Below are 8,188 nucleotides of genomic sequence, written 5' to 3'. Positions count from 1 at the left end.
TGAGGGAGCGCGCGGGGCATCATGGGAGGAGTGGCGGGAGCGCGCGGGGCATCATGGGAGGAGTGGCGGAAGTGCCGCCGGGGGCTCCCGGGAGCTTCCAGTGCTCCCAGTAACTCCCAGTAACTCCCAGTAACCCCCCACTGATCCCCCAGTGCTCCCAGTAACTCCCTAGTGCTCCCCGTAACTCCCAGTAACCCCCCACTAATCCCCCAGTGCTCCCAGTAACTCCCCAGTGCTCCCAGTAACTCCCAGTGACCCCCCACTAGCCCCCCAGTGCTCCCAGTAACTCCCAGTGCCCCCAGTAACTCCCAGTGCCCCCAGTAGCTCCCAGTGTTCCCAGTAGCTCCCAGTAGCTCCCAGTGCCCCCCAGTAACCCCCCAGTTACCCCAGTAACTCCCAGTGCCCCCCAGTAACCTCTCAGTGTTCCCAGTAACTCCCAGTAGCTCCCAGTGACCCCCAGTAACCCCCCAGTGCTCCCAGTAACTCCCAGTACCCAGTAACTCTCAGTGCTCCCAGTGCCCCCCAGTAACTCCCAGTGCTCCCAGTAACCCCCCAGTAACTCCCAGTAACCCCCCACTAATCCCCCAGTGCTCCCAGTAACTCCCAGTAACCCCCCACAAATCCCCCAGTGACCCCCAGTAACCCCCAGTGCTCCCAGTGACCCCCCAGTAACCCCTCAGTGCTCCCAGTAACTCCCAGTGCCCCCCCAAGTAGCTCCCAGTGTTCCCAGTAACCCCCAGTAACCTCCCCAGTGCCCCCAGTAATTCCCAGAGCTCCCAGTAGCTCCCAGTGCTCCCAGTAACTCCCAGTGTTCCCAGTGACTACCAGAAACCCCCCAGTGCTCCCAGTAATTCCCAGTGCCCCCCAGTAACTCCCCAGTGCTCCCAGTAACTCCCAGTAGCTCCCAGTGCTCCCAGTAACTCCCACTGCCCCCCAGTAGCTCCCAGTGTTCCCAGTGACCCCCAGTAACCCCCCAGTGCTCCCAGTAACTCCCAGTACCTCCCAGAGCTCCCAGTAACTCCCAGTGCCCCCAGTAACTCCCCAGTGCTCCCAGTAACTCCCAGTGACCCCCAGTAGCTCCCAGTGTTCCCAGTAACTCCCAGTGCCCCCCAGTAACCTCCAGTGCTCCCAGTGACCCCCCACTAGCCCCCCAGTGCTCCCAGTAACTCCCAGTGCCCCTCAGTGTCTCCCAGTGCTCCCAGTAAGTCCCAGTAGCTCCCAGTGACCCCCAGTAAATCCCAGTGCCTCCAGTAGCTTCCAGTGACCCCCAGTAGCTCCCAGTGACCTCTAGTAACCTCCCAGTGCTCCCAGTGCCCCCCAGTAACCTCCAGTGCTCCCCAGTAACTCCCAGTGCTCCCAGTAACCCCCCAGTAACTCCCAGTGACCCCCCACTAGCCCCCCAGTGCTCCCAGTAACTCCCAGTGCCCCCAGTAACTCCCAGTGCCCCCAGTAGCTCCCAGTGTTCCCAGTAGCTCCCAGTAGCTCCCAGTGCCCCCCAGTAACCCCCCAGTTACCCCAGTAACTCCCCGTGCCCCCAGTAACCTCTCAGTGTTCCCAGTAACTCCCAGTAGCTCCCAGTGACCCCCAGTAACCCCCCAGTGCTCCCAGTAACTCCCAGTACCCAGTAACTCTCAGTGCTCCCAGTGCCCCCCAGTAACTCCCAGTGCTCCCAGTAACTTCCAGTGCTGCCAGTAACTTCCAGTGCCCCCAGTAACCCCCAGTGCTCCCAGTAACTTCCAGTGCCCCCAGTAACCCCCAGTGCCCCCAGTAACCCCCAGTGCTCCCAGTAACTCCCAGTGCTCCCAGTAACTCCCAGTAACCCACAGTGCTCCGTGTTCCCAGTAGCTCCCAGTGTTCCCAGTAACCCCCCAGTTACCCCAGTAACTCCCAGTGCTCCCAGTACCTCCCAGTGTTCCCAGTAACTCCCAGTAACTCCCAGTGCTCCCAGTAACTCCCAGTGCTCCCAGTAACTCCCAGTAACTCCCAGTGCTCCCAGTAACTCCCAGTGCTCCCAGTAACTCCCAGTAGGTCCCAGTGACCCTCAGTAACCCCCCAGTGCTCCCAGTAACTCCCAGTTCAAAACCCCCAATTTTGGTTAAAAACCTCCAAAAATTCAAATTTTCATTCAAAACCCTCCAATTTCGGTTTAAAACCCATCAAATTTTGCTTTAAAAGCCCCCAACGCCCCCAAACTTTGCTTTAAAACCCCCTAATTTGGGTTAAAAACCTCCAAACCTTCACATTTTTGGTTGAAAACCCCCAACAAGCCCAAATTTTGGGTTTGAAACCCCCAATTTCGGTTAAAAACCTCCAAACCTTCAAATTTTGGTTGAAAACCCCCAACGAGCCCAAATTTTGGGGTTCAAAAACCCCAATTTCGGTTCAAAACCTCAAAACCTTCAAATTTTGGCTAAAAAAAACCCTCAAAAATTCAAATTTTCATTCAAAACCCTCCAATTTCCGTTTAAAAAACCATCAAATTTTGGTTAAAAAGCCCCCAACGCCCCCAAACTTTGCTTTAAAACCCCCTAATTTGGGTTAAAAACCTCCAAACCTTCAAATTTTGGCTAAAAAAACTCCAAAAATTCAAATTTTCATTCAAAACCCTCCAATTTCGGTTTAAAAACCATCAAATTTTGGTTAAAAAGCTCCCAACAAACTTTGCTTTAAAACTCCCTCATTTGGGTTAAAAACCTCCAAACCTTCAAATTTTGATTGAAAATCCACAAGAATTTTGGGGTTCAAAAACCCCAATTTTGGTTAAAAACCTCCAAATCTTCAAATTTTGGTTGAAAACCCCCAATGAGCCCAAATTTTGGGTTCGAAAACCCCAATTTCGGTTCAAAACCTCAAACCCTTCAAATTTTGGCTAAAAAACCCCAAAAAATTCAAATTTTCATTCAAAACCCTCCAATTTTGGTTTAAAAACCATCAAATTTTGGTTTAAAAGCCCCCAACTCCCCCAAACTTTGCTTTAAAACTCCCTAATTTGGGTTAAAAACCTCAAACCCTTCACATTTTGGTTGAAAACCCTCAACGAGCCCAAATTTTGGGGTTCAAAAACCCCAATTTCGGTAAAAAACCTCAAACCCTTCAAATTTTGGTTGAAAACCCCCAACAAGCCCAAATTTTGGGTTCAAAATCCCCAATTTTGGTAAAAAACCTCAAAACCTTCAAATTTTGGTTGAAACCCCCAACAAGCCCAAATTTTGGGTTTGAAACCCCCAATTTTGGTAAAAAACCTCAAAACCTTCAAATTTTGGCTAAAAAAACCCCAAAAATTCAAATTTTTCATTCAAAACCCTCCAATTTCCGTTTAAAAACCATCAAATTTTGGTTAAAAAGCCCCCAACGCCCCCAAATTTTGCTTTAAAACCCCCTAATTTGGGTTAAAAACCTCAAACCCTTCAAATTTTGATTGAAAATCCACAAGAATTTTGGGGTTCAAAAACCCAAATTTTGGTTAAAAACCTCCAAATCTTCAAATTTTGGTTGAAAACCCCCAATGAGCCCAAATTTTGGGTTCGAAAACCCCAATTTCGGTTCAAAACCTCAAACCCTTCAAATTTTGGCTAAAAAAACCCCAAAAATTCAAATTTTTCATTCAAAACCCTCCGATTTCGGTTTAAAACCCATCAAATTTTGGTTAAAAAAGCCCCAACGCCCCCAAACTTTGCTTTAAAACTCCCTAATTTGGGTTAAAGACCTCCAAACCTTCAAATTTTGGCTAAAAAAACTCCAAAAATTCAAATTTTCATTCAAACCTCTCCAATTTCGGTTTAAAACCCATCAAATTTTGCTTAAAAAAGCCCCAACATCCCCAAACTTTGCTTTTAAAACCCCCAATTTCGGTTAAAAACCTCCAAACCTTCACATTTTGGTTGAAAACCCCCAACGAGCCCAAATTTTGGGGTTCAAAACCCCCAATTTCGGTTCAAAACCTCAAAACCTTCAAACTTTGGCTAAAAAAAACCCCAAAAATTCAAAATTTCATTCAAAAACCTCCAATTTTGGTTTAAAAACCTCCAAACCTTCAAATTTTGGCTAAAAAAAAAACAAACACAAAAATTCAAATTTTCATTTAAAACCCTCCAATTTCGGTTTCAAACCCGTCAAATTTTGCTTAAAAAAAAACCCCAAAAAACCTCGAACTCCCCAAATTCGGGTCGACCCCACCCCACCCCCACCCCACCCCCAAACCCGGGGCGGCTCCCCCCGATTTCGCCGCCGCCCTCCCCCCAAAAAAAAACAAAAACCCCAAGAATTGGAAAACTCCCCTTTGTTTTTTATTCTCTAGTAAAACGGGCGGTGGCTGCGCCGCCCCCCCGACGCCGCCCCCGACCCCGAACCGCCCCCGAGACCCCCCCGGACCCCCCAAAAAAACCCACCCGGCTCCTCCTCGCGCGCGGGGCCCCAAAACGCCCCGTTCCGGACCTTCCGGGCGCTTTGGGGGGGCCCGGAACCTTCCGGCCGCTCCCGACGCGGCTCTCGGTGCTTCCGAGACCTTCCCGTTGGGTTTCCGCCAGTTTTGGTTGGGTTTGAGTCATTTACTGTCAAATTCCAGATGGTTTTTGATGCTTCCAAGACCTTCCCATTGGGTTTCCACCATTTGATGCTTCCAAGACCTTCCCGTTGGGTTTCCGTCAGTTTTTGTCGGTTTTAAGCCATTTTTTGATGGTTTCAAGACCTTCCCATTGGGTCGTCGCCATCCTTTGGTGCTTCCAAGACCTTCCCGTTGGGTTTCCACCATCATTTGATGCTTCCAAGACCTTCCCATTGGGTTTCCACCATCATTTGGTGCTTCCAAGACCTTCCCATTGGGTTTCCACCATCCTTTGATGCTTCCAAGACCTTCCCGTTGGGTCGTCGCCATCGGTCGACGCTTCCGAGACTTTTCTGTTGGGTTTCTCCCAGTTTTGGTTGGGTTTGAGCCAGTTTTTGTCAAATTCCAGATGGTTTTTGATGCTTCCAAGACCTTCCCGTTGGGTTTCCACCATTTGATGCTTCCAAGACCTTCCCGTTGGGTTTCCGTCAGTTTTTTGTCTTTTTTTAAGCCATTTTTTGATGGTTTAAAGACCTTCCCATTGGGTTTTCCACCATCATTTGATGCTTCCAGGACCTTCCCATTGAGATTCCACCATCATTTGATGCTTCCAAGACCTTCCCGTTGGGTTTCCATCACTTTTTGTCATTTTTAAGCCATTTTTTGATGGTTTCAAGACCTTCCCGTTGGGTTTCCACCATTTGATGCTTCCAAGACCTTCCCGTTGGGTTTCCACCATCCTTTGATGCTTCCAAGACCTTCCCGTTGGGTTTCCACCATCCTTTGATGCTTCCAAGACTTTTCCGTTGAGTTTCCACCATTTGATGCTTCCAAGACCTTCCCATTGGGTTTCCACCATCATTTGATGCTTCCAAGACCTTCCCATTGGGTTTCACCATCCTCTGATGCTTCCAAGACCTTCCCATTGGGTTTCCACCATTTGATGCTTCCAAGACCTTCCCATTGGGTTTCACCATCCTCTGATGCTTCCAAGACCTTCCTGTTGGGTCGTCGCCGTCATTCGACGCTTCCGAGACTTTTCCGTTGGGTTTCCTCCAGTTTTGGTTGGGTTTGAGCCAGTTTTTGTCAAATTCCAGATGGTTTTTGATGCTTCCAAGACCTTCCCGTTGGGTTTCCACCATTTGATGCTTCCAAGACCTTCCCGTTGGGTTTCCATCAGTTTTTGTCATTTTTAAGCCATTTTTTGATGGTTTAAAGACCTTCCCGTTGGGTTTCCATCATTTGATGCTTCCAAGACCTTCCCATTGGGTTTCCACCATCCTTTGGTGCTTCCAAGACCTTCCCGTTGGGTTTCCACCATTTGATGCTTCCAAGACCTTCCCGTTGGGTTTCCACCACTTTTTGATGGTTTCAAGACCCTTCCGTTGGGTTTCCACTCATTTTTGAGGGTTTCAAACCAATTTCTGAGGGTTTCCAACCAATTTTTGAGGGTTTCCAACCAATTTTCGAGGGTTTCAAACCAATTTTTGAGGGTTTCAAACCAATTTTTGAGGGTTTCCAACCAATTTTTGATGGTTTCAAACCAATTTTTGAGGGTTTCAAACCAATTTTTGAGGGTTTCCAACCAATTTTCGAGGGTTTCAAACCCTTCCCGTTGGTTTTCCAGCATTTTTGGAGGGTTTCCAACCAATTTTTGATGGTTTCAAACCAATTTTTGAGGGTTTCAAACCAATTTCTGAGGGTTTCCAACCAATTTTCGAGGGTTTCAAACCCTTCCCGTTGGTTTTCCAGCATTTTTGGAGGGTTTCCAGCCGTTCCCATTGGGTTTCCCACCATTTTTGGGTCACTTTTAGGCCATTTTTTGCCCCTTTTGAGCCATTTCTCGATGATTTCAAGCCATTCCCAACATTTTTTGTCACTTTTAAGCCGTTTTTTGACAATTTCAAGACCTTCCCGTTGGTTTTCCACCATTTTTTTCCCGTTTTTAGGCCATTTTTTCGCAGTCTCAACCTACTTTTTGATGGTTTCTCACCATTTTCTGTCACTTTTAGGCCATTTTTTCACGGTCTCAACCTACTTTTTGATGGTTTCCCACAATTTTTTGTCACTTTTAGGCCATTTTTTTGCAGTCTCAACCCACTTTTTGATGGTTTCCCACCATTTTTTGTCACTTTTAGGCCATTTATTGACAATTTCAAGCCATTCCCATTGGGTTTCCCACCATTTTCTGTTGGTTTCAGGCCAATTTTTGTCACTTTTAGGCCACTTTTTCGCGGTCTCAACCTACTTTTTGATGGTTTCCCACAATTTTTTGTCACTTTTAGGCCATTTTTTCACGGTCTCAACCCACTTTTTGACGGTTTCCCACCATTTTTGTTGCTTTTAGGCCATTTTTTCATGGTTTCAACCTACTTTTTGATGGTTTCCCACCATTTTCTGTCACTTTAAAGCCATTTTTTGTCACTTTCGAGCCATTTATTGACAATTTCAAGCCATTCCCGTTGGTTTCCCACCATTTTCTGTTGGTTTCAGGTCATTTTTTCACGGTTTCAACCTACTTTTTGATGGTTTCCCACCATTTTCTGTCACTTTTAGGCCATTTTTTCACGGTCTCAACCCACTTTTTGATGGTTTCCCACCATTTTTTGTCACTTTTGAGCCATTTATTGACGATTTCAAGCCATTCCCATTGGGTTCCCACCATTTTATGTTGGTTTCAGGCCAATTTTTGTCACTTTTAGGCCATTTTTTCGTGGTCTCAACCTACTTTTTGATGGTTTCCCACCATTTTCTGTCACTTTTAGGCCATTTTTTCATGGCCTCAACCTACTTTTTGATGGTTTCCCACCATTTTCTGTCGCTTTTAGGCCATTTTTTCATGATCTCAACCCACTTTTTGATGGTTTCTCACCATTTTTTGTCACTTTTAGGCCATTTATTGACAATTTCAAGCCTTTCCCACTGGGCTTCCCCAATTTTCGATGGTTCCAAGACACCCCACCGGGGTTTCCCAACGCTTTTTGTCACTTTTAGGCCATTTTTTCGTGGTCTCAACCTACTTTTTGATGGTTTCTCACCATTTTTTGTCACTTTTAGGCCATTTTTTGTCACTTTTGAGCCATTTATTGACAATTTCAAGCCATTCCCGTTGGTTTCCCACCATTTTCTGATGGTTTCAGGCCATTTTTTGATGGTTTGAAAACATTCCCGTTGGTTTCCCACCATTTTCTGTCACTTTTAGGCCGTTTTTTCACGGTCTCAACCCACTTTTTGATGGTTTCTCACCATTTTTTGTCACTTTCGAGCCATTTATTGACGCTTTCAAGCCTTTCCCATTGGGCTTCCCCAATTTTTGATGGTTCCAAGACACCCCACCGGGGTTTCCCAACGCTTTTTGTCACTTTTAGGCCATTTTTTCGCGGTCTCAACCTACTTTTTGATGGTTTCCCACCACTTTTTGTCACTCTTAGGCCATTTTTTGTCACTTTTGAGCCATTTATTGACAATTTCAAGCCATTCCCGTTGGTTTCCCACCATTTTCTGTCGCTTTTAGGCCATTTTTTCATGGTTTCAACCTACTTTTTGATGGTTTCCCACCATTTTCTGTTGCTTTTAGGCCATTTTTTCATGATCTCAACCTACTTTTTGATGGTTTCCCACCATTTTTTGTCACTTTTAGGCCAT

General features: G+C 46.5%; 1 long non-coding RNA gene across 29 annotated transcripts; it reads right to left on the bottom strand.

Annotated features, from left to right (window-relative positions):
- Nucleotides 1-4,264: 4,264 nt before the first annotated feature.
- LOC135403215 (uncharacterized) lies at nucleotides 4,265-7,968 on the bottom strand. 29 transcript variants are annotated; one of them, XR_010425333.1, is made up of 7 exons: nucleotides 5,922-7,968; nucleotides 5,802-5,880; nucleotides 5,540-5,763; nucleotides 5,462-5,499; nucleotides 5,161-5,421; nucleotides 4,729-5,013; nucleotides 4,511-4,687 (listed from the first exon to the last, which is right to left on the bottom strand). It is a non-coding gene; the product is annotated as an uncharacterized LOC135403215 (long non-coding RNA). The 29 variants fall into 29 exon arrangements; XR_010425475.1 differs by lacking the exon at nucleotides 5,462-5,499 and having other exon boundaries at nucleotides 4,729-4,769; nucleotides 4,811-5,013; XR_010425401.1 differs by lacking the exon at nucleotides 5,462-5,499 and adding an exon at nucleotides 5,120-5,160 and having other exon boundaries at nucleotides 5,223-5,421.
- Nucleotides 7,969-8,188: the final 220 nt, after the last annotated feature.

The sequence above is a fragment of the Pseudopipra pipra genome, chromosome 1 (genome assembly GCF_036250125.1).
Source record: "Pseudopipra pipra isolate bDixPip1 chromosome 1, bDixPip1.hap1, whole genome shotgun sequence".
In the NCBI taxonomy this organism is placed as follows: domain Eukaryota; kingdom Metazoa; phylum Chordata; class Aves; order Passeriformes; family Pipridae; genus Pseudopipra; species Pseudopipra pipra.
Note: the sequence above shows the minus strand (reverse complement) of the source record. Positions and strands in the feature narration are given on the sequence as shown.